The sequence below is a fragment of the Protopterus annectens genome, chromosome 2.part1, assembly GCF_019279795.1.
Source record: "Protopterus annectens isolate FY-2018-M chromosome 2.part1, PAN1.0, whole genome shotgun sequence".
Taxonomy (NCBI): domain Eukaryota; kingdom Metazoa; phylum Chordata; order Ceratodontiformes; family Protopteridae; genus Protopterus; species Protopterus annectens.
The window spans coordinates 1,898,435,474-1,898,462,467 of NC_056729.1; positions in this window are offsets into that span (position 1 = coordinate 1,898,435,474).

Sequence of the window (26,994 nt, forward strand, 5' to 3'; positions counted from 1 at the left end):
CACAGACATGCCAGCATGTCTGACATGAAATTAGCACTTCTGTCAGTCAGTAGTTCTCTGCCTCAATGGATGACAAAGCCACTTCCTCAGGGTATCGTGTAGCATAATCCACTACCACTAGGATACACTTTTTCCCTGTGGAACTTGGGATACTCAGAGGACCCACAATATCCATAGCTACCCCATTAAATGGCTCCTCAATCCCAGGCAAAGGAATCAAAGGAGCTCTCACCTTGTCTTCTGCCTTGCCTACCTTTTGGCACTGCTCACAGGTTCTGCAGTACTCTGTTACATCTCTGGAAATTCCAGGCCAATAGAAGTTCTGCATAATATGCCTCTTTGTACGTTTTATGCCCATATGACCTGCAAAGGGAATATCATGGGGTATGGCTAGAAGTGCCAGACAGTAGGCTCTAGGCACTACCAACTGCTGTACTCTCTCCCCTTCTGGCCCTCCCTCAGGGGTCCACTCTCTGCAAAGTAACCTTTTGTCCCAGTATACAGATTCCCCCTTTCCTTGAGAATCAGTTGCCTCCCTAGCTACCTGCCTCAGGCCTTGCAATATAGGGTCTGAGAGCTAAGCCTGTCTCAACTCTCTCTTTGTAACCCTTCCCAGCTCCCCATCCACAGGAAGTCTGGCATACTCTGACAGTGGTACCTCACTGCCAGCCTGGGTACCACTACTCACCTCTACCTTTGCAGTCACTCTGTCCAAGGGACCTTCAGTACCCCCAAGCAGCTGTGGCTCACCTTCACTCTTGCTTCTACAGGATAGCTCCATCCCTGAAGTAACCAACTCACCAGTCCTGGCTGCAAGTATGAAGTCTGTCTGGTTTTCCCCCAGGTTACCAGACCCACATGCTGGTCTCCTAGCATGACTACGTGTAACTGCATAAGCACAGGGTACTGCACTTTCAAAATCATTCCCTATCAGGACATCTGCAAGGTGGTAGTTTGGTACCCCTGTTGTCTCAAGACAACCTACTATTGGCATTTTGTCTTTACCACTTACTGGCTCCCTCACCTTCGATTCCCCACCTTGCCTCCATGAACACCTGTATGCCACATGACCCACTGGTTGCATTTGAACCATTTAACCCTAGCTCCTGGATGTGTACCTGGAATTGTGGCTTCCCCTGCTACTGGCAGATTCTGTTGGAGCAGTATGGGCTGCCCACTATGGGTTCCTTTAGACCCATGAGCAGTATTGGGGTCCCTTTCCTGTGCAGGGCTGCCCTGCTTGCCAGGAATAGGTCTCCCTTCTTCCCCAAACTCATCTGAAGTAGCACATTGTCTATCAGCTAACCAGATCCTCATGTCCTCAGGCAAAGTGCTAAGGGCTTGTTCCCTCACCAAAAGGTCTGCCAGCCCTTCAAAAGTGGTGACCTGACATCCACTCACCCACCTATGGAATAAGTGCTCAGTTCAGCTACATATTCACACACACTTTCCTCTGCCTTGTGTCTATGTTCATGAAACTTTTTCCTATATGTTTCAGGTGTTAGCTTAAACAATTCTAACAAGTGATTTTTAACAGCAGTATAATTAAAACATGCAACATTGGACATTTTTGATAAAACAGTTTCAGCTTTACCATGGAATAAGGGGGTCAGGAACCATACCCAGAGCCTTTGGTCAACACTATACTGTCTGCATACCCTCTCTTACATATGAATGAAACTATCAAAATTATTCCCCTCTTTAAACTGTGGAAGATATTTACTGACCTTTTGTCCTTCTGGGGTCCAGTTACTCCCTTCTCCATTGCCTCCATGACTCTGGCAAAGAGTCAGCATTTCCTTCTCATGCTTCCTCTGCCACTCCTTTTCCTTGGCTACCAGACATAGCAGTTTCTCATTCTCCTCAGCCTGTAGACTCCTCAGTCTTTCAGCTGCTTCTATCTCCAAATGCCTGCCCTCCAACTCAAGTCTCTTTAGCTCCAGATGGATTTTTAAGTCCTCTGGAGAAATGTCGAGCTGTTCATTCTCTGAGGGTATTATATCTCCACTGCCAGTCTGATTGTCCTCCTGGTTGCTGCTTTCTGATGCAGCTGTAACCAAGGCTGCAGTCTGGACTGCCTTAGTGAGGTTTCCATGCGCCAGTCCCCTAGCCTGGCACATCTCTGGAAGCTGGCTGTCAGCTTTCCATACGCTTCTGCTGAAATGCTGGCTGCTCACCCTGACTAACTAAGCTAACAAAAAACATAAAACAATTGTGATCTGAACTCTTGAGTATCCATTGCATAGCGTATTTAGAGTACAAACACTTTCAGAGCTCACTGTACACCAGCTACAGGAATTCACTCTACCTACACCACTACAAGCCAATTAGTATTTGCCACCAATTAATATGTGATGTGGATATTCCACCACTGCCAACCAATTAATATGTGACTCCTGTGCCCTTGACCAGCAATCAAGCAGCCTCAATCCTCACCACTAACACCAGTGAGGGGTGTCTCATATATGAGGAAAGGATAACAAATACACACAGTAAAGTGCAATTTCTTTTAAGAGCACACAGAGATCACAGTCAGTCTGGGGCTAGACACTCCCTTGCTCTCCAGGTCCCAATAAGATTCCACATTGGCACAGCTATAGGGTCCAGATCTCAGCCTAGTGGGCAAGCTAAAACCTCCAACACCCTCTCTGACCAGCTAGTGCTTCGTGTCCCTGCCCAAGTAGCTGACACCCACACACAAACACACACACACACACACACACACACACACACACACACACACACACACACACACACACACACACACACACACACACACACACACACACACACACACACACACACACACACGCACACACATGCACACACATGCACACACACACACACTTTGAGAAGAGTTTATGCAGCCACGCAGACACTCCTGGGAAAGGGTGGCACAGGTTCTCCAGCTGTGCCCTTTTTTCCCAGACTATACAGTAGTACCAGCTGCCACCACCCACTAATATTTATCAGCTACTCAAAAGCACTTAAATGGGTGCCCAATTATTAATGTGTAATATTATTATCCAATTGGTAGTATAACCCAAGGCTAAAGCTATTAGAGTGGCTTTGTACAATTTTACCAAAGGCATGCAAGTACCCTAAAGAGTTTAAATTATCTCTACAAAAACAGCCACAATTGAAAATGTTTAAAAATATTTAATAACAAATAGTCAAAACACAAGACAATACCTTTTACTACACAGTGCTAGTCAAGAGGTCAGAGATCACAGAGAAATACTTAAAATAATTCAGTATTACAGTTCTGACATCACAGAAAACACTTAGTCTAATCTTTCTAGTTTCTAGCTATTTCTAAGAGCAAACACAAGTCTAAGATAAACTTACATATAGAGCAAAGGCAGTGCTGAGGAGTTGGATAGTAAGGACAACAAATGCTTAATGTTCTCGGATTCTTTCTGTTTTTAAAATCACATTCCTGGTTCACATTACATCATTCTTCACACTTCCCTGGGTTCCCAGGCTAACAGGCAATAATCTTTAGTAAGCTCACACCAGGTCAGGAAGCAAAGCCATTAAGGGCATTTATGCATGCAAATTCTGGCCATTAAATCTGGTCTTAAAATAGTAGCAAGAATTCCTTCATCTAGACTGTCCGGAGCCATGTTTAGTTCAAAGGGTCAAAACATGCTTTACTTGGTCAGCAGAGTGCACTGTTGTTACATTTTTTTCAGTTCCACATGTAACACTATTTTTACCATTTAAGACAACAAGCTTGTGGTTTACATTAATATTTACAGGTTACAGAATTATCTCCAAAATTCTGTCTGGCTAGGCTGGCAGCCCTCATCTATCTTCACCCAATCTTCACACATAGTTTGCATCTATGTGCCTTCAAATACTTCTTAACACATTATGGAGGCACCTTCTGCTAATCACTTAACAATATAAAACTACGTTTGTCATGGAGGATCTAAAATAGCCATTAACAACATAGTAAATAATGCATCGGCGACACTTTACATTTCTCTTCCACTCCCTACTGCTTTAACATATCCTAAGCATTCATGTGCTGCAGGTTTCCAAATGCATTTTTAATCTCAACTTTCTTTTCCCCCACCATCTGCTGCATTGCCCATACATTCTATGGTTATTTATTTTTTATTTTATTTTACATTTGTTGACTGGGATAGTCCGATTGGACAAGGTCCATTTACAGCAGAGGCCTGGGGAGAAAAGCTCCACATTAGTTAAACAATAATAGTAAAAATTTATAAGACAAGCAAAAAAATCACACAAGAAATAATACATATCTGGAATAGATGTGTTCCTAGCAAGCTTAAATTGCATAAAAAATTTAGGCCCATTTGGCAATCAACTGAGGAGTTTCCTTAACTGTAGCATGTGGACAGTAGGAAGAAATAGGAAGAAAGGTGAGAAGGAGCGGAAGAAAGTAAGAGAATAATTATGTGATGCATGGACAGAGTCAGGAAGTCATAAGATGTGGTTTAAGTGAGTTTTTGAACTTTATTGTAGATGATGCAGAAGTCACATTATGGGGGAGATTATTCCAGTTTCTTGCTATGGTATGAGAGAATAGAGCTTTGCCCGCAGTTTGTTAGCACTAGAGATACAGAGGAGGGAGAACGAAGAGTACGATTTGCTGAATATTGAGTCAGTAGTTGATTTAGTGCTGGAGTTTTATGAGGATCCTTAGAATGTTGTAGGCAAGAACTAGTTAGTGGTAACTAAGTAACTGAGGAAGTTCTAGCCATTGTAGCTCCCTTAGATCCGGGCAGTAATGGGTTCTAAAAGTGGAGTTGTTGGCAAATTTGACAATTTTATTGTAGCATGACTCAAGTTTCTCTAGATCCAATTTTCTGACCTGGGTTAGTATTGGTGTTGCAAACATTAGGGTTGACAATAGGTGAGTATGGGCTAGGGTTACCCATGCCTGATCTGATAGGATGTTTTTGTGTCTGTATAGAGTTCCCATATTTTTATGTACCTTTTTGATGGTGACATCAAAGTGAAGATTTTTGTCAATTTCTACACCAAGGATTTTAGTATGGGGATAGGGAGAAATTACAGTGCCATTTCTGGAAGTGATAGTGAAGGAAAGAGGAGAGTTTTTAGAATTGCCGGGGGTGAATAGGAGTAATTTGGTCTTGTTGGGATATAGGATAAGTTGGATATCAGTAATCCATCTTTCCACGGAGCTAAAGGATTCCTGGGTGATTTGTTGTAAAGTGGTTAGTGATGGGGCTGAGCAGATTAGCATTGAATCATCTGCGTACTGTACAAGTGTGGCAAGTTGGGTGGAGGTGTGTAGTTTGTTGGTGAAAACAGAGAAAAGAAGTGGGCCCAATATTGAGCCTTGTGGTGTGCCTATGGTAGTTGGTAGTAGAGGAGATACCACACCTTGCCATTGGACAGATTGCTGCCTGTCAGATAGATAGTTTTTGAACCAGGCAATAGTGGGGGGGGGGGCAAAGGATAAGGAGGATAGAGTGTCTAATAGTATGGTATGTGAGACCATGTCAAAGGCTTTGGAGAGATCTAAGAATATAGCTGATACATAATTATTGATGTTTCTATGTCTAGTGTTATAAAACAATCCCATCTTATACCACTGTTCTGTCATGCACCTATTTCTCTCTCCTATAATATGTGGATCCTCACTTAACCTCACTTGAAAAAATTATGTCCAGTATCTTAAAATATATATTTTAGGGGATAGCGAGGCTGCAATTCTCAGAAGTCCTTCTGTCTTAAAAAGGTATATACATGTATTTACTAAACCGTGGCTCTTATTCATCCATTTCTTTTTCACTTATCAAACTTTGTAACATAGCAAGTAAACTGACACTTTGTTAATCTCTTTAAGCCATTAACTAAAATCCATGAAAATGGTAAATGTAAACATATGGAAACTTTTTAGTGTAGCCAACTGTTCTGGGGAAGTTGAAGGAGGCTATTGGGAAAAAACCATTCAGACATACAGAGAAAACCAATGTTTTATGTAGACATTTACTAGAGGTGATGACTAAACTTTCAGCCTATGACATAGAGAGGGAATTCTAACAACCTCATCTTGAGCATATCTTAAGAAAACTTACCTTGGTTTGTGATTTACTGTGGAGCTGACTGGTAAGATAAGTTTTTGAATTTATATTTTATTTGTTATCACTGTTTTTCAGTGTTTGTAGATAGGAATGCATAGCTTGTTAACAAGATTTACTTTGATTCATATTTTGTTGTTTTACCTTTAATTTCACTGTTGGTTGGTTTTAGATAGGCAAGCTCTAGCCAGTCCAAGGGACTAGACTAGCTATAAATTCTCACAGATTACAGAGAGGAAAATCCTGAGCATATCAAAACAATCCTACTTTAGTTTGTGATTTATTGATCATTACTGTTAAAAAGAAGTACTTGCAGAACTTGTACTGTCAGAACAACTTTACTGTACTTACTTTAGTATTTAGTTGTATATTGCATGTGTTATTTTTTTGGTCATAGAAGTTGATTCTAAGTTCTGTTTAAATTTTGTGATTACTGATATTCATTATTCTTTTACAATATTTTATTTGTTTGAAGCTGAATATCGATTCCTTAAATAAGTATGTAATTAAAGATTTGCTAATACACAAATATCTTTTACGGTTTAATAAATGCTATGCATATTTAAAGGTAACAGCTGATAACACTGGTGATCTGTGTTCTTCATGTCAGAAGCTGAATGACTTCCTTACCATTGTTAGAAGTAAATCTAGACTTAATGATGATGATTGCACTTGTGCAATTGGCAGAGCTTGGACAAGAATAGGAAGAAAATCATGGTAACAATTAGGAGGTGCAGCACCCAGCAGGATAAAAACACTCTCAACAAACTAAACAAACAACTCAGAGGACAAATAAAGTCTACCAAAGCCAACTGTGAGGTAACTTTGGCCTCCCAGGCCAAGGAAAACCACAAAGCATTCTTTAGCTATGTCCGCATCCTCAAAGGCAATACACAATTATGTGCAGAGCATATTGTAAATGGAGCCACCTATACTGAGGCAGAAGATATAGCAAACATCCTGGCTGAAAAATACAGCTTCAACTTTACCCCTCTCTCCCCCTCAACCTTCATTCAGGAAATATCATCAAATGTAACTCCCCCTACTATCACTAGGGAACAGGTCCTTAATGCTCTGTCTAAGAGCAAGAACATTGCATCAGTGGGCCCAGACAATATCCCAGGTTGCCTTCTTAATAGCATGAAACATGACCTACCCAGGCCACTGGAATTACTATTTAACTGTAGTCTCCCAACAGGCTTCATACTACTTGAATGGAGAAAGGCAACAGTCATCCCTCTGCACAAAGGTGGGCTATCTACAAACCCTGGAAATTACAGATCCATAAATCTCACTAGTCTTATATGTAAAGCCATGGAAAGAATTATCATGGAGTTGATCAATAGTGATATAGTAAACCTACAGACACTGGACTAAACCCAGTTTGATTTCATCAAGGGCAGATCATGCCTACTCAACCTGGTGGACTTCTTTGAGAAGATCACTAAAGCAATGGATGAGGGCAAAGTCGTTCACATTGCCTACCTTGACCTGGTCAAGGCATTTGACACAATACCCCACTTGGGTATTGTTGACAAACTCAAGAGGTTAGTTACAAACCTGTATGACTCCAGGTGGAAAGCTAATTGGCTCAAAGACAGGACCCAGGACGTTAGAATTGGGGAGACCACCTCTACAAAGAGGCCAGTTACAAGTGGATCCCCTCAGGGATCTGTCCTTGGACCACTCCTTTTTGGCATTTACTTCTCAGATGTCAAGGTCACTGTCAGTGGTCTCTGGAAGACTAAATTTGAAGATGATTACAGATTAGGAGCTGTCATTGAACCTCAGTGACACAAATTTTCTCCAGGTGGGGATGACACAGACACACAACTGGTGTCAGAGCCATGGACTAAAACTGAATGTCAAGAAATGCATAGTAGTATCCTTTAGGAAGTCATCATCAATCCATGGTAACTATCATATTGACAACACACCCCTTAGAGTTGACCCAGTAGTCAGGGACTTAGGGGCACAAATAGATAGTAATCTAGCCTTTGAACATCATGTGTCTACAGTGGTGAGGAAATCATTCTATGTTGTGCAAGTTATAAACAAAGGTATGGCATCTAAGTCCAAGGAAGTCATTGTACCAGTCTATTCATCATTCATCAGACCTGTCAATGAGTACAATGCTGCCTTTGGTATGTATGTCCAACAATTGGAACGTCCACATAGGTTCCTCACTAAAAGAATACAGGGCATAAGTAAAATGTCCTATGCAGACCAACTCAAGGCCCTATCTCTGTGTTCTGTTTCCTACAGGCTTTTGAGGGGACATCTATGCCTGGCATACAGGGCATTGTCAGACCCCACTCTGATGGACCTCCCACATATCCAGAAAACAAACAGTACCAGAATTAACTGTTCTAAAGACTTAAACCTTGCCTGTAATATAAACAGGACCTGCTGGAGAGATAGGTATATATCCCAGAGACTACCCCATCTATGGAACAGAAGCAGAGTTCCTCTCTAACGTAACCCAAGTGCAACTTGGACAATTGGATGGGAAACTGGAAATCCATCCCTGGTTTGGCACCTATGTCTCTAATGGACAGAGGTAACCTGTAAATGGTTCATCTCCCAGGCTCATACTTACACGTATCAAGGGTATCAGAACATCTCAGAGCTTTGAGATGCATGGCTAAGCTTAAAAAGGCCCTTGTGGTCATTAGCCTAGTAAACACCTATGAACCTATGAACTGTTGTTTCATATATTAATAACTGTACTGGTGAGATAAATAAAGTTAGGCAAAGAACAAATAAAGCACATTTAGGAAATGATGCATCTACTGTCTGCAAAGATCATTCAACCCCTATGAAACAAGACGATGCCACTGACAAGTTTGGAACTCTGGATGCAAGTATTTAGCAATTTGAGGATCTACTTTGTTTAGAAGGAAACAAAAAAAGAAAGAAAGGAAGAACTTCACAGCAAATAACAAGGAAGAAAAAGAAACTGATTAATGACTGTAAAGGAAAGAGAATGTTCAGTAAAAAGGGCGCTGCTTTGTTATGTGACACACTGGTGACAGGGAATGATGATATCTGTCTATCAGAAAACCTTCAGTCTACAGAAAAAGGCATGCTTTTTCCAAAAGAGAAGGTAGAAAAAATGAGGCAAGGGGCAGGTGAAAAGGAAGAAATCAAAACTGAATGTGGAAGGATTGAAGAACATTACTGTAAGAAAAAGAAGAGAAAGATGGATGCTGACTACATGGCTCAAACTGTGGAATTACAGTGGCAGCTGGATGAGAATTTAATACACAATGAAAACAGTGGGGTTAATAAGACTAATAGTGATGAAGATCTATGCTTTGTAACAATTGATAGAGCAGATTTTACTGTATTACTAGCTGAAGATTCTTCAGAGCTGACCAGCCAAGGTATTCTTCTAATAGGAGATTCAATTATTAGATGAACTGATACTTATATTTGCAGAGAGGATAATGAACATCGAGACAAGCCTTGGAATGCCTTAATGTAAAGAAGTACAGATCCATTTTTATACATGTTGGTACAAATTATGTCACCTGCAAGGATTCTCTGACTGTTAGTAATAAACTGATGGCCCTCTTCGATAGTATAGCCTGTACTGGTGTTAGGACATATTTTTCACAAATCACCTATAGAAAGGATCGTCAGGTCACTGTGAATGAAAAGAGTTTTGGGTAAATACCTACATGGAAAAAATTCCTGTTTCGCAAAATGGAAGTCTGTAGAGCATCCAAGCCTAGTTTGGGGCACACGTGTTCAGACAGGATGGAGTGCATTTGTCAAGATCAGGGAAGAGAATTTTTGCAGCAGATATTTTGCAATATTTGACAAACATTAGGCAGGATTTTTGTCAGGTCAAAAATTTAACAATTCACAGGCAGCAACATTTGATGCCTCTCTGATGGCTGTTAATGACAGGAGCATTAATAATGATGTTTTTCTTGTACTGGAAAATTTGCTACGTTCCCACAGGATTGATATTGTTATTGTTTGTGAAACATGTTTAAAGAACAATGACTGGAAGACAGTTCTGTCAGGGTATAAATGTTTTTATTGTAACAGGCATTCTAACAAAAAAATCAGGTGGAGGTGTTATGATAGGGATTAAAGATAGTTATGAGGCCTGTAATTATTACATGTTCAGTGATAACACCAATACTATATATAGACTGTGTAACTGTGACAGTAAAGACAACCCTGGAACATATAACAAATGTTGGAGTGTACAGACCACCAAAGTCAAGTTCAGATGATCTTGAGGAATTTATACATTTCTTTCATGCAACACCAGAGGGAAGAATAATATTAGCTGGGGACTTAAATTTACCGGAAACAGGCTGGAATAATATTGATTCTACAATGTTAGTAAGGAAATTATTCACAACGTATATTCAGGAACAACAATCTCTTCAGATTGTAAAAAAAAAAACTACCAGCGTCAGAACATACTAGACATTGTGTTCCTAATGAAATTACTGTTACTTCAAGTCAGGTTTTACCACCGCTGATGTGCAGTGATCATTGGAGTTATAAAGGTTAATTTGCTGCTAGATAATCCTGCCAAACTGAAATTTAAACCAATGCAAAGAAGGTTAATTATAGATTATAAGGAATCAAAACCTTCACTATGTTAAACATGCTGGAGTCAGGTGTTCAGAGGAAAAACGTCAGATGGAAAGTGAAAAGTTTTAGTGCAAAAAATCAAAAGCATGTTTAATATCAGGATCTAGGCATACAACATCAAGATGATATACTTCCATAAGACCAAAATATCGGATTAAGGTAAAAGACAAAACATATATAAGCAATGGAAGAGAGGACGAACTACAACTTTGAAAATTGAAATAAACAAGTTGGACACTGGTGCCAGGACTGAAAAAAAATGACAGTGTAAAATCCTCAAAATACGGAAACATTCCTACAATGGGCAAGGACCAGGCCCAGGGGGAGGATGCCCTCCCTGTTGTAGAAGGAAGTAGCAGTCCACAAAAATCACAAGAACTGATAGGCGAAAGAAGAGCCATAAAGACAACACAGTGGGCTATTGAGGATAAGAAAGAAATTATGTATTGTTACTATTATGCAAAAAGCCCTGAATTTCCAGACACAAGATATACAAAGAGATTAAGTGATAAATTAGAGGCAAGAAAAAGACTTCCACAAGAAAAATTGTCAGAAGCTTCAAATAAAAATCTGTGGTCATTAATACAACAGATTTGTGAAAAACAGTAAATAGATCAAGAAACTTTGATCTGGTTGGAAAAAGAAGCATCTGAGGAAGTCTGAAAATATAAACATCAAAACCTAGATAATTTTGAAAAGTATATAAAAGAACTACGGCCATGGGAAAGAAAGGAAGAGTGATTTGATATGGTGTAATATTTATGTAAAGGTGAACGCCAAACTAATCAACATAAAGAAGGCAGCCTAAAGATATTCAATGAGAAATACAAGCAAAGGCATCCAGTCATGGAACATTTCACAATAACAACATAATGTCACAAACAAAGGGGACATGTAGAAAAGAATATTAGTAAAGTAGAAGTTAAAAAAATAGAAGCTGAAGTTATAGAATAAAGGATTTGATGTAGAAGGTCTAGCACAGGATATATCACAACATGATGGAACAAGTCTCCAAAGCAGGGAGAAACAGGAAGATTAGGAGACATCTGAAGAAGAAATATGGACATGGGAAAGAACGAGAGATTTAATATGGTGTAATATCTATGCAAAGGAGAAAGCAAAACTAATCAATACAAAAAGAGCAGCATCAAAGATATTTGAAGAAAAATAGAGGCAAAGGAATCCAGACATGGAAAACTTTACAGTACAAAAAATAAGAAGACAAAGAGGAAAAGTAGAAAAGGAGATTAGTGATGGGGAAGTTAAAGAAATAGAAACTGAGGTTATGAAGAACCTGCAAAGTGAAGGATTCAGTGTAGAAAATCTAATTCAGAAAGTACCACAACAGGATAGAGCAATGGACCTCCAAATTAAGGGGAAAACAGTAGAATGGGAAGCTATTGGTCAGGTGCTATATGAAGATATTTGGGATCCCTCCACAGGATACCAATATAAGCATTCACTTGAAGCTGGATAGGAAGGGAAGCAACAAGAAACTGTGAAAACTCTGACAAAGTTAATATTGAGGAGTGATAGGCCAGTGTGTTCCCATATGACACAGCAACGGATGGCACAGGATGAAATTGAAGAGAATGTGCCACAGGAAGATGCTACAGAACTTTCTACAGAATGCCCACAGGAAATGGAAAACAAAACATGTGCCTTCAGTTTAGAAGGAAACGAGCTAAGAGAAGAGTCACTTGACTTAATAGAGATAGGTAGACATATTTAGATCAATGAAAGAAACAGACTGCAGAAGTTCAATAAAAACACAAACATCAGAAATTTGATAAAACAAATGAACACAATAGTTAGGACTGTCCATAGAGATCCATGCAATATAACAGAAGTAAACAAGATATATTACTGTGCAGCTAAATTAATAACTGATGAAATTCTACCGCAAACACTAGGGGTAGTGAGGCTTGAGGGAGAGAAAGGGGAGAAATTGAATACCATCTTGGAAGTATCAAATAGAGAAAACTATAAAGCAACTAAGACAAGAAGTGTCACTGTTAGAAGAGTATAGACTAGGGAACATATCAACAAAAATACTTAGAAAGATAGACACAATAAAAGCAATGCACGGTATTAGAAAAAATCAGAATCTATCATGAACTATCAGAAATAAACTAAAAATCTCAGTGCAGGTGGAAAAACTTAGAAGATACACAGATAAATATAAAGGAAAAGTACAAAATAAACAATTTATTGATGACCCAAAAAGTTTTAAAGAGAATTTGGAAATAAGGTAAAAGGAATTGAAAGACCACCAAATAAAAGAGGAAATAGCTACATTTTAGAGAAGTATATATGAAGAACCTGTGGAACATAACATACATGCTAAATGGATAGAAGAAGTAAAAGAATGAATAAGAAGTTTAAAGGTACAGGTTATGAATTGGGATGAATTAACAGCTATACAGATTGAAACAAAGTTATGAAAAGCCTCTAATTGCAAAACCCCAGGCCCAAATGAAGCACCTAACATCTAGTTAAAAGTATTAACATCTTTGCATGAAGATTTAGCCATGACTAAGAACTATTTATATATATGCACCCCAAACAGACACCAACCTGGTAACAACAAGAAAAACAATGCTCCTACTTGAGTGAACTTGCAAGTTACCCTAAAACTTATAGGCCAATAACTGGTCTTCCAATGATGTATAAACTATACATGGGAATTGATGCCGACAGAGTTTATAGTCACATTTAGAAGAAAATTCAATTATGGCAATAGAACAAAAGGGGAATAAAAGAAAGTCATATGGAACAAAGGATCATTTGTTGTTAAATAAAGTGGAGAACTGTAAAAAGGGGAAGAATCCAAGTATGGCAGGGATTGACTACAAAAAAGCATTTGATAGTATCCCACATTCATGGATAAAAGACGGTTTAAAAATGTACAAGATACACCCTGCACTGATCGATTACATTACAATGACCATGGAACAGTGGTAGACCACTTTGCAATTATGGCATGATTTTGTGTCTTTCGGCTTTTCCCGGTTAGGGGTCGCCACAGCGGAACTCCGGTCCGCTAATGATTGGCAGTAGACTTTTACGTGCTGGATTGCCAGGTCTAATGCACAACCTTCAATGAAGGAATGCCCATTCACGCATGTCGACACACAGAAGACGCTCGAACTGAGAATCGAATGGGCAACGTCTAACTGTGAGGCGAGAACACAGCACCACCACCGCGGGACTTTCAGTTCTTCATCTGATGAGTTATACAGTTTTAAATCATTGCCAAAAAGAAGATGAGAAGTCTTTACACTTTGGTGTTTTCTAGGAGTCAAATTATAGCCATGGCTTAAGCTGTTAAGTAGGCAGCTTAATATGTTAAGGGCAAGGCAGAATAGCAGTGGTGACAGAGAGTCACCCTAGAATATCCCCCTTTGAATTTTTATCCCTAGAAAATTATAAAGGAAAAATTATTATTCTAGGGATAAAGTTAATATTTTACTTTATTTTATTCATTGATAAAGGCTGAATAGCCGAAACCGGTCTGGATTTGAAGGAATTATAAATAAATAATCATTATTTCTTCATTACTGCGTGTTCACTATCATTTTTTGCTGGTCGTTGGTGGTTTATATTGTAATAATGTCAGCCAAGTATGTTTTTTTTTCTCTAAAACATGAACCTGTACTAATAAATATTTTAAATACTTGGGCAATCTCATTAATCCAGAATGGACTAACTGATGTGCACTGAATTGCTTATCTCATTTCAGGGTCTCATTTACAGTTGCGACTAGTCAGTGGCTATTCTTCATGTGCTGGAAGAGTGGAGGTATCCGTTGGTGATGCTTGGGGGAGAGTCTGCGATGATTTGTGGGACATCAGTGATGCTAAAGTTGTTTGTAAGCAGCTAAATTGTGGAAATGTTACAGGACTCACCACTGGGGGATATTTTGGGGCAAGAACTGGCAATGTTGTTTTCCGAGGTCTTGGATGTGAGGGCACTGAAACTTCTATCGATCAGTGCCCTGACAGCTACTGGGGACAGTATGCCTGTGGGCACTGGGATGATGCTGGCATCATTTGTGAAGGTGAGAATATTTTTATAGAAAACTTTTTACTGAGAAAGCAGTAATGGTTTGCAAACAGCTGTGCATCTAGGAAAATGCTCTTCAGTTTTGTCGAAATGTAATAAACATAAAAGTATAATAAAATTCACAGTGATAAAATGTGCTTTCTGTAGATGGATTAAGAAAATCCCCAGTGCCTAACAGAGACAAATTTATTTAAAAAAATCATATTATTTGGATTTCCATCTTTCTTCTGTTTCCAAAAGGTTCTTCCTATAATGTTATTTTTTGTTCATTGTCTAGAAAGGGTTGTATCTCCAAAACTGCTTAATGCAGTCTCATAACACTTTCTGTAAATTGTTTTGGGAAACATATAGACCGATTTTCTTGCTATCACTGGAAGGATAGTTTTCCATAACAAGTCATATATTGTTGAAAACTATTGTACCATAACATCAAAGGTAGTAGAATAGCCGAATCTTGATCTTTAAGAAAAAAGGATTTTGCAATCATTTTTATGCCACAATATTCAAAAGCATGAATACTTCACTTTCAGTCAACTATATGTCATATTTTTTTTGCTTAATACTGGATGCAGGTAGAATTTCTTGTCTTGTTCCCTACCTTTTTCATAGTCTTGCAAAAGTACAGTCACTAAATTTGCATTGTAACTGCATAAAATTGATCTTCAGTGGGTTTCCTTACTGCTCTGTAATTAATAGTCCGGATTCTATACCCTCGTAATATTTTGTGCAGTGCTTGGGAACTTTTGAGACTGTAATTTCCATATAGCTTAAATGTATTCACTCTGCTTTATTTTTGGGTTCATGTTTTCCACAGATACTTTGTAATTGTTCTTGTCATCATTATTTATCATTATTTTGCTTTCACTATCCTCTTATATTGGCTTATCTATACTTCATCTATAATTTCCTGTCAATTTTAATAATGGAACTTTTAAATCTCATCTTAGAGTCAAACTAGGTGCCATCAGATTTATTTTATTTAGCTAATAAGATATTGTTAATATGGAAAGATTGGTCAGGGTAAGAGGAAACTTCCTCTACCAGTTGAAGTGTACAGCTCCAATTTCTTAGCATGTAGCCAACTGGGAAGAGTTGCGCATATTATGGAGGGCATTCAGCAAAGAATGCAGTGAGAAAAGTAAATGATGGAGAGTGTCAAAGAGATGGAGGGGCCTGATAAATTATTTGTGAAAGAGAAAAAGACAGTGGTGGTAAGTGGAAATTAAAACCTTTCTGTTGGTGGAGTTACTTTATTAGTTATGCAACAAAAGGAAGAACCAAAAAGATAGTAGGCAGTGTCATGGGGTGAACTGATGGTTGGGTATGAAGAGAAAAAGTGAATAGACAAAAGAATTTCCAGGAAACAGGATAGAGTAAAATAAGATTGTGGAAAATGACATATGCAGCTTCAGTAACAGAAATAAGGATAGTAGGTGTAGAAATAAATAGACCAAAGGAAGATGAAGAGATGACAACATGGATAGTGAAGACTGTGATAAGACTTAAGTCATAAATAAATAAGACTATGGACAGATGTAATATGTGGGATAATGTTATTGTGCTGTTAGGGATAAAAAATATCAAATGTAAGAGTTTTTATCAAGTTGCAAAATAGACTTTTTGTGATATAATACTTGAACATGTTGCGGCGATGGAAACATCTTGCAGGGTTCTTCACAAAAAAGTGAATATGTATCCATGGAATAACTGTTTTCAGCAGAAAAAATATTTCAAAAAGTAAAAAATAGACATTCAGTTTAGGACTGGTATGGAGGAAAATGATTTTGAAAAGTATGTTAAAAAGATTTGATAAAAATCAAGGACAAAATGGGTGCATGGACTGAAAGTTGGAATGCATGGCAACACTGTGAATGAAAGAAAGGAAAGTACAGCACATCGTGAGTGCTTTAAACACTGAGGATGCTAGAGGTATATTCAAACAATCTGAACAACCAAAAGCCTATTGTTTTTGTATTTGAAGGACCATTAATAGGACAATGTGTTAAAAGAACCTGTGCCCAATGTGGAGAAGAAGGGCATACAAATAAGATCAGTGTAACAGAATGTTACAGATATAAAGATAAGGCACTTTTCTGGGTAGAGTGAGAGGAACCTGTGGAATGTATTAACAAAAATGAAGCTGAAGGTGAACATTAAGATGATTTGTATCATATAGTAATGCTGCTGAAAATGTGAATAATGAAAATGTGAATGAAACAAATAAGGATATAACTGAATCGGAAATTTCAGACTGTGTGACACAGAAGGGAGATGGAAAAACTGAATGAAAAAATGCAAAATAAAAATATTGCTTTATTATGCAAACTACTATACTGCAATACTATGAATGCAGACTTGTATTTCTTGCTCTCATTTCAGCGGAGGTGTATTGAGTAACATCTAATAGTTCTGATATTATCATTCTGTGAATTACATTCAGTTATTTTGGTATATAATGCATCTCAGGCTGCCTTTCCACACAAGAGTTAAATGCATCTCATCATTGAAGCTGGCTACCTATTTTGGCCCTATTTTTACAGGGACTTGGTGGGTGTGACTATTCTGCTGGAATAAAATGTCACTTCTGAGGAGAAATGTATACAGATTTTAGATGCAATATAATGTGATCGCATTCTATAAATATTCTGGACATTTACTGTATTCTGTAACTTGAAAATGAGACATACACCCACCCTCTAATAAAATAAAGTGCTGCAACTTTGTAGAATTTCATATTGAAATGCTTATGCATTAATAGAGAAGAATCAATAGGCAATACTGCCAATAATTCTGGCATTTGTAACAACACTTTACAGCATTTTACTCCTTTCTTTGGATACTTACTGTTTAAATATTTATGTCTAACATATCTACTATATCAGAATATCTATATCTAGCTGTATTTTATATACACACACACACACACACACACACACACACACATACACACATATATATATATATATATATATATATACACATATATACATAATATTATATACACCCACATATATATATATATATATATATATATATATATATATATATATATATAAATCTATATATATATATATATATATATATATATATACATACATATATATATATATATATATATATATATATATATATGGGACTACTTCACTTTATCGAAGAAACAATTCCTCGAAAAAGAGAAGTAGACACACACTTATGCAAAAGTGCACTTAACAGAAAGTGCAGTTCCGTGAAGAACAGTACAATGAACCATTAAGGAACATGGAGGCACTGAAGCACACTGCAGTGGGGAAAGAAAATGTACCTGTTTCCTTACTGTAGTGCGATCTCTGAGTTGGTATATTTAAATAGTGGGGTGTGGGGGTGGAGGGGGGCTTGCCCCCCTGCAAAAACATTGTTTTGGTGTTCCTTAATGGTTCATTGAACCGTTCTTCGCAAAAGTGCACTTTCAATTCTTTTTTGAAGAAGTGTTTCTGTGATGAAGTACAGTAGACCCATATATATATATATATATATATATATATATATATATATATATATATATATATATCTATGTGTGTGTGTGTGTGTGTGTGTGTGTGTGTGTGTGTGTGTGTCTACTACTTTTCATCGAATATCACATATTCAAAAAAGAGCAGTAGACCGCTCAGTTACACGAAAGTGCACTTATTCAAAAGTGCACTTTCACAAACTCACCTTCTACGAATGGACTGCACCACAGTGGTGGACAGCAGGAAAACATGCTATGTCCCCCCACTCTGGATAGCATGTCCTCCACTGTGATGTGGTAGTCACGGACCTTAGGTTTAGGGCACAGGTCATGGTAAGGGGATAGCCCTACTAGCTGTCCCCTTACCATGACCTGCGCCCTAATCCTAAGGTTTGTAACTACTGCACTAAAGTCAGTAGTAGCCCGTTCACTGAAGTGGGTTTCGGGAAAGTGCACTTTAGATTATGTGCACTTTCACACAACCCAGGGTCTACTGTGTGAGTTTGAAGAAGTGTATTTTCAAACTTATACAGTAGACCCATATATATATATATATATATATATATATATATATATATATATATATATATATATATATATATATATAAATATTCTTCTCGTGTGCCGGTGTTTTGATGTTTATAGGTTCATAGGTAGGTACTAGGCTATCTGCCCAAGGGCATTTATAAGCCTAGCCAGAATGTGTTGGTTTTTGCCTCCCTTTTAAATTAGTTTCCTGGGCCTCTGTCTAGCAGGGCCATTGAAGTGATACCAGGAGTAAATTTACGATTTCCCATCCACTCGTCAAGATTTCTCTTGAAGAGAGTCAGTGAGGGGCTTTGCCTAACATAAACTGGGATTCTATTCCAGAGCGAGGGAAGTCTCTGGAACAGGAATCTAGCCCTCCAGCATATCCTGTTTATTGTTGTGCTGAGGTTTAATTCACTAGAGCGTGTGGCTCTAAGAGATTTGGTTTTCTTGAGGTGGAGCATGTCCATTAATTCCGGGTTAGACATGGCCTTATACGTCAGGCAGAGATCACCTCTGAGCAGGTGGTAAGCAACCAAGTAGAGCTGGGGTTTCTATAGTAGAGCTTCATAGGGCATCTGTTTGGGGCCCATGAGACTCTTGATGAGGCACTTCTGTGGTCTTTCCAGCTGTTGCAGGTGTCGAGTAAGGTACATTCCAAATGGGGTATTGTACTCTATTATGGGCCTAATGAGTGATGAGTAAAGGGGCACAATGACCTCTCTTGATCTAGATGTGAACCCTTTTGTGATTAGGTGGGCTGCATAGAAGGAATTTCTAACCACTTTGGCAATGTGATTATCAAAGGGGAGGTTGCTATCTACTTGGGTCCCCAGGTCCCTAATTACAACTTCTGTACTTAGTAGATTACCACCTATGTGATAATTCGTGGGCACTTTGTTTTTCCCAAAGGGGATGACTATGCATTTTTTGGCATTTAGCTTGAGGCCATGGTTCTGACACCAGGTATCTGTCTCTGTGAGACCCTTCTGGAGGATGTCTGTGTCAGCGGGAGAGTCGATTATGGCCCCCAGTTTGCAGTCATGAACTTGGTCAGCCATAATCCTCCCATGCTTGCCTGTACCTCAGAGAAGTATATATTGAACAGGAGGGGTCCCAGGACCAAGCCCTGAGGGATGCCACTTGTAACTGGTTTAGAGTCGGACATGGCACCCGCCACTCTGACCATGTGTTTTCTATCTGTGAGCCAGTTGGCAACCTATCTTGTGACATAGGGGTTAATATTCAAGCTGGTGAGCTTATCTATGATGCCAGAGTGGGGAATGGTGTCAAAGGCCTTAGCGAGGTCCAGGTAGGCTGTGTGAACTACCTTTCCCTCATCAATGACCTTGGTAACTGTTTCAAAGAAGTCAACTAGGTTTAGGAGGCAGGATATGCCTTTAACAAAGCTGAATTGGGTAGGGTCCAGTGTCTGGAGGTTCCCAATGTCTCTGTTTATGAGTTCCATGATGATTCGCTCCATAGCTTTGCAGACCAGGCTAGTCAGGCTTATAGGGCAATAGTTCCCAGGATTTGTTGTGGCACCACCTTTGTGGAGCGGGATGACTGTTCATATACACCATTCTTTGGGTACATAGCCTGTGGGAAGGCTGAGACTGAACAGTGAATTTAGGTGAGGGTTTATTTCCTTTTGGAGTTTGTGTAAGATGCAGCCTGGGACACCATCCGGTCCCATTGATGCTGTGCTTTTAGCTTTGGAGAGTGCTGTTTTTACCTGGATGTCTGTGATGTCTGGGGCTTTGCATTCTTCTGGGATGGACACAGGCCCTTTTGGGGGTTGGGGGGGGGGGTGAAGTTTGCACTGAACCTGTCTGCCAGGATGCTGGCAATGTCAGTTGGTTCAGTGTATTTTTTGCCATTTTGCACTAGTTCAGAGCATATCTGTGAGTTGCCACCTATATTCTTGACATAGCTAAAGAAGGCTTTGTGATTATTTTTAGAGCCTTTGGCAATTTTTCTTTCGAAACTGGCCTTAGATGATTTTATGAGGGATCGTAGTTTCTTGCTAATATTGATCAGTGATGCCTTTCCTTTTTGGGATTTTGCTCTGTCATGTAATAGTTTCCTCCTTCTGTTGTGTAGCTTATTTCTAGCCGGGGACCACCAGACTGGTTTCCTCTTTTTGGAGGAGTGAGTCTTGGTTTTACTTGGGATGGCTCAATCCACACATTCCTGTAGAGGCTCATAGAATGCATTTGTAAAGGATTCTGTGGTTTGGGCAGCATTATCCTTTAGCAATGGGCTTTGAAACTTTTCCACCTCGGCCTAGAGAAGTGTGAAGTTGGCTTTTGAAAAGTTTTTCACAGTGGTTTCCTTGACTGGGGGTGGGGTCGGGATGTGGATGTCCAGTGTGATTAGTTTATGATCTGATCTTACCAGTGAGGGGTTTACCTCTGGTGGGGAGGACGGATCCCTCATGTTGGTGATGATTAGGTCCAATATGTTGTCACATCTTGTGGGCATGGTGACCAGCTGTTCCAGGGTGTTTGAGTTTATAAACTCTAGGAAGCATTGGGCAAAGGAGTTTGTACTTGAGTAGTTATCCCAGTCAATGTTTGGGTAGTTGAAATCTCCCAATATCATGGTGTTAGGTAGGACCTTTATATTTTCCAATGTTCTCAGGAATGCTGAGTGGGGGTCCTGAGACAAGGTAGGTGATCTGTAGCAAGCTATGATCTGAAAAGCAGCTTTGCCCACTGTTAGTTGCACATGGATGGTCTCCGAGGCCTCGTGCTGTGCTACTAACCTGGAGGTGTGGGTATCCTTTATAAAGATGGATACACCCCCCTCCTTTTGCATTTTGGTCCGGGTTCTGGGATTCTGGTTTAATATATTTAATTTTCATTGACAAAAGGATTCTTTGCCCCCATAACTATTTTGCTATATATATATATATATATATATATATATATATATATATATATATATATATATATATATATTCTTCTCAGTTGTGTCTGTGTTTTGAAGTTTAATATTTTTTCAGGCATTTTACTGAGGAAAAACTAGAATGGTATTTAACTCTTTTCTTTCTCTTGATCAAATGAAAGACAGAATAAAATACTTAAAATAAGAAACTCTTTTCAACCCAAAAAAGTATGGGAAAACAGTTTTCTAGAATTTAATATTTACCAGAAACCAATGCCTACATAAATTATAGATGTTAATGTTAAAAGAGTTGACGATCTAAGCCAAAGACTGAATTTGCCGAGTTGTGTTTTTCTTTAAAAACACAGAATACTTTGTGAAATAAGAATGAAAAAAAAAACGAGAAGTATATTAATAGAAACATCATGGTCTTGTCATATGTTGTACATCTGTGCAGATCAACTGAAATTATTATTGTACAGTTTAAGGAATTAGATGGTCCAATGTAGATGTACAAAATAAAATGATAGTCAAATGGATATGGAAAAAAAAGGGAAGTACACATTTTATTTTATTTTATTTGTTTTCTATGGTACAGCAATGATTCACATTAACCTTTTTCACACTTGGCCCAGGAACAGTATCTCATTAAGTGACTTGCTCAGATGCACACAGTTAGGGAATCCAGACTGGAGGTTAGACTGATCAGGATATTTTAATTCAACCTTAAAGCAGATTTGGTTACAGAAAAAAAGTGTCCTCCAGCTTTTCATAAATTACAAATAATGTGAGCTGGAAAAAGGATATGTCTCTAAAATGCAAAGAGTATACTAGAGACTTTAAGGTAATGTGCATAATGTTGAACAGAAACATGATTGTTGGCACTTGAAGTAAAATATTTGATATGGTAAAATCTGAAAATTGACCTGAAGAAGTAAAACTAGAGTGTAAAGCTGACTTTTGTAAAATAAATGGACTAACCTTGGAATACCTTGATACACTTACCGAGAATAATATTTGTAAGAATATACAGGCTGAAATATATTCAAGATAGAGAAGTGTGTACATTGCTAAACTTTCCTGGCCACTAGTTGGAACCATTAGGTCAGATACTGCTTATATGAACACCAGAATAAAACATTCACACTTCTTTTTAAACAGTTTTTATTTGTTTAGTTAGTTAGTTAGTTAGTTAGTTAGTTAGTTAGTTAGTTAGTTAGTTAGTTAGTTAGTTAGACAGTTAGTTTGTTTGTTTATTGGGTATAGCACATTGATCACAATAGACCATTTGCCACCACAGCCCAGGTGAAGAAATTCACTAAATAATAAAATATATTCACAATCATGGAGTAATCACAAAATTTACAGAATCTTATTGATAATTGAAAATGTGTAAATATTATTAACAGAGTTGAAAAACAAATTTGAATTAATTTTAGTAGTAAATATGAGGGGGAAATAGCAGTTGAAAACAATGGATTGAAGTGCAAAAACTGAGAAGGAATGGTCAGTACCCTGCAGTTTGGTTTGGGGTGTCTGTAGTGATGGAGATAATTAGGAGAGGTTGTGGAAGTTATAGGGAGTGGTTTTATTATGGAGTTTGGCTGCAAGAGCTGGGAAGGCACCAGGATCTAGTAGTTTGAAAAGAGGAGACTCTAAGAGAAATGCAGCTCTGTAGGAGACTGGTAGCCTTTTGGCTTTGGAGATGGTAATGCAGTAGTGTTTCTTGGGGGGGGGGTGGAAATGAATCACCAAATTTTGTTTTCAATGGACTGAAGTAGATGAGTTTTATTAGAATATCTGGCTATGATGGGGAACCCGTATTCACATTGAGCAAGTAGAACTCTTTGCCTATTGTAGCTCTAGCTGATCTAGAAAGAACGAAAAATAGTTTCTAGAACCGGAACCAGAAATAACAAGAACTGATCTTTTTTCTTATGTTTTCAAAGTGGCTTTGGAAGTTAAGTGGCTGGTCTAGCCATAAACCTAAGTATTTAAAGGATGTGCTTTTTTCTATTGGGGAACCACTCAGATTTGCAGTGTTGAGATTTGTATGAGTTTTTTTTCAACTTTTGTGAGGTTCCAAATATTATACTTTTTGTTTTGGAAGAGGTGGAGATCAGACTGAATTTGAGTTATGACAGCTTAATGTGAGAGACTGGATTGAAGGCTAACAGGGCCATCTGCATAAAGAGTAATAGAAGGTTCGGGAGGTAGGAGAGCAGTTTGTTAATAAAAACTGGAAACAACAGTGGGGCAAGTAATGATCCCTGGGGTACACCTCTAATAAGGGGTGCTGAAGGTAATAAGAATGAGTCAGTTTTTACTTTGAAATACCTATTATTGAGAAATGTTGGAACAAAGTTATAGTGTTATGGCTACCCCCAATTTCCTGGAGAGAGTAAAGGAGTATGAATGGCTGGTATAGTGGTTAATGGCTTTCACATCCCCTGCACAAGGTACAAGTTTCGATCTTAACCTCCAGCAAATGCCTGTTTGGAGTTTGTATGTTCTCCCTGTGTCCTCCCACCTCTGAAAAACATGCTGAGTTTTTCCATCTCAAACTTACCAAAGAATGGAGCACAGACTCTACATGGTGCTCTATAGGTAGGAGAAGACTTGTAAAGACCAACCAATTTGGGCATATACTGTGATGTGCAGTATCCCCAAGATATGAGAACACAGATCACAGACTGCATGCTGTGGCAGGGCTAGTCACTTGACAGTGTAAAATGTAGCTGTAAGGGATTTGGTCATATTGACTAATGCTGCCAAATGGGCATGAGTATTTGATGTGGGTTGAGGACCTGGTGTACTCCTACCTACACCAGAAAATCAGCTAACAATGAAAGAGGTGTACATATCCCTACTGGCCTGTGTGTGCCCACAATAAAGCCCAACAGTCCTTGGTCAATAATCTGCTGTCCAGTGTCTTGTTGCCCAGCTTGGGTTACTTGGCATAGCTATGTTGAGTGAAAGCTGGACATAAAACCAATCAACCTGCCAAACATGAACTCAGAATTCCTACACTGAATGTAGGTTCTCTGACAGGACAGAGCTTGGAAGTGGATGACATGATGGTATGGAAGAGGCTGGGCATCTTATATATCCAGGAGATAAGATGGAAGGGTAGTGTAGCAAAGCCACTTGGATTGGGGTTCAGAGTCTTCTTCTCAGGAGGAGAACAGGGGAGAAATGCTGTGGCAATTGTGCTGAAGGAGAGGGTTTAGAAGGCAGGGAAGGATGTAATCAGAATTACTGACAGTGTCATGGCAATCAGACTCCAACATAATGATAGGGCAGTATTCATAATCTCAGCCTATACCCCACAGAAGGGTTGTAATAATGTGAAAAAGAGTACATTCAGACAGCAGTTGCAGGGCCTACTAGATAAAACAAAACAACATAAAATGGTGTTGACAATGGGTGACCTGAATGCACATACTAGGACAGACATAACAGGATACAAGGACTGTCTGCATCTACAAGTGTTGTGGGGTGATGGGAATATAAGCAGCAAAAACCCAACACGGAGCAAGACAGCCAAAACCATAAATTTAATTGTAAAGCATAAAAGATAAGCGCTTTTGGACAATTCCTTCATCAGATCAAAGAACAGTGTGTTTAACTGTTTTACGCGACACTTGCCCAATCACAGACTCAGAGCTGCACCACACCTCTTTCCTCTTTTTCAGAGCTCTTGCTTATACCAAGTTAACCATTTCAGTGCCTGAGCTTGCATTCTCTCAAAATGGGTTTTAAGGAAAAATAGAAATAAAGAAGGAGAGACCGTTTTATACTTCTACCTGGCAAAAAGCTTAACAGTAACTGAAACATGGTTTGAAAAAGTTCATTAACAAGAATGACCAAAATAGTGGCCAATATGCCACTCAGGTAGACTTCCTACTAGTAAAGAAGGGGCACTGGGGTAGAATCAATGATTGAAAAAGTAATCTCCAGTGAAACAGTTTGCCCACAGCATAAACTCCTGGCTACCACAGTCAGTTCCAAGCAGTGGTCAGAGAAGGCTCGAAGGTCAACAGAGACCAGACTAAAGATCTGGAAGTTGGCTGGAGAGAAAACACAGCAGTTCAGAGAATTACTCAGCACTCTAGCACATCACGAAGAAAAGGAAATATGTGGATCTGACGAAGGAAATAGGTGGAATGGAGGAAAATGGCAGTGCCTGAAAACAGCATGTGTAAGGACTACAGTACAGATATGCAGCCAAGACAGGTACTGAACTAATTGTCTGAAATTGGTACAGCTCTACCTTTTTTTAATAAAGTTTAGTGAACCAATACCTTACCTTGCCATTGATGCCAACAGAATGATCTTTTAGATGTTTTACATAACACATTTAACATAATTTTCATAATTCATTTAATGATCCATATCAACCTTTGAGCCATATCCAAAAACCACCTCAGAACATTATCATTCCCTGGCACCGCTGACAATAAATATATTGAGGTTGCATGATTTACAAGTCCAGGTTACTACAAGCTGCATATTCAATAAAAACACAGAGACCTCAGATGTATTAAATCGCCACAACCATGTGTTTATTGCCATTTACTGCCAATGACCTTTCTCAAATAGAAGCCAATTATGAGATATGCGCAAGGCAGGAATGTCAGGGAGGCCATTTTATTTCTTTCATAGCATTCCCCTAAACCTACAGGACAACAGACAGCACATCAATATCCGGCCCTTCTGATTCAACATACCCACATCATATCTTTATCATTTCACAATTCATCACAATTCCTCTGGGCCACCTTACAATCTGTCAAGGAGCCATTGCCGGGTTGGTAAGTCCCCTGGCAACAATTCCTTGGGGCTGTCTGGCCTGTGGAAGGTTCAGCTGAAGAGTCCTGTGACCTTCCCCCCACTTACCTTGGCCTCCCTTACCTTTCCTGTCTTCCACCAGCACATCTCAACCTATCCTAAGTGAATGCCCTTCAAACCTAAACCAGTTTGCAATTCATTATAAAAAATACACAAACCTTCTTCAGATAAATGAACCCCATCCTTATCAAACCTGTCTGGCCACCAGACCTGAATAGCAGGGTGAGGAAGGTACAACTCGTTAATGTCTCTTAACACCTTATCCATAGAATTATTAATTCTCTGTCTCATTCTCTCCACAGCGTTAATGGCCCTAGCCCCCCTCCATTTCTTTCTCTGTACCACTTCTGACCAACAAATATAGCTTGTGGCCAGCATTCATGCATGCATTATACCTCTTGTACCATCAAACCAATTAGATCTTTTACTGGATGTTAACCAATATCATTACCCCCCCTAGGTGCAATAAAA